The 337-nt window shown below is 49.0% G+C and overlaps 1 protein-coding gene across 1 annotated transcript in view; it reads right to left on the reverse strand.

The window, feature by feature from the left end:
* Positions 1 to 337, reverse strand: part of PDCD6IP (programmed cell death 6 interacting protein) — a 72,068-nt gene that overhangs the window by 70,779 nt on the left and 952 nt on the right. The gene's annotated exons all lie outside the window — the stretch shown is intronic.

Genomic DNA, 337 nt, shown 5'->3' on the forward strand with positions numbered 1-337 from the left:
GTTCTTTGCCTGGAGAATCCCAGGGACGGGGGAGCCTGGTGGGCTGCCGTCTATGGGGTCGCACAGAGTCGGACACGACTGAACTGACTTAGCAACCAATGGAATTCTCCATCGGTCGTTCGGTTGCGATGAACTTAGGAAGAGGGTTCATTTCAAAGTGGACAGTATGGGGTAAGTAACAAACATGAGTTCCAGAGCCCCAATTCTGCCACTTCCCTCAAGCAAATTACTATTATGAAATTCCAACCTGGCCAACAAAGTTTTGCGGTGATGCAAAAATGGAGGAAGGGAGGAGTCTCACAGACACCCCCCTCCCCCGCAAAAAAAAAAAAAAAAA

Source organism: Bison bison, unplaced genomic scaffold, assembly GCF_000754665.1.
Source record: "Bison bison bison isolate TAMUID 2011002044 unplaced genomic scaffold, Bison_UMD1.0 scf7180017864043, whole genome shotgun sequence".
NCBI classification, from domain to species: domain Eukaryota; kingdom Metazoa; phylum Chordata; class Mammalia; order Artiodactyla; family Bovidae; genus Bison; species Bison bison.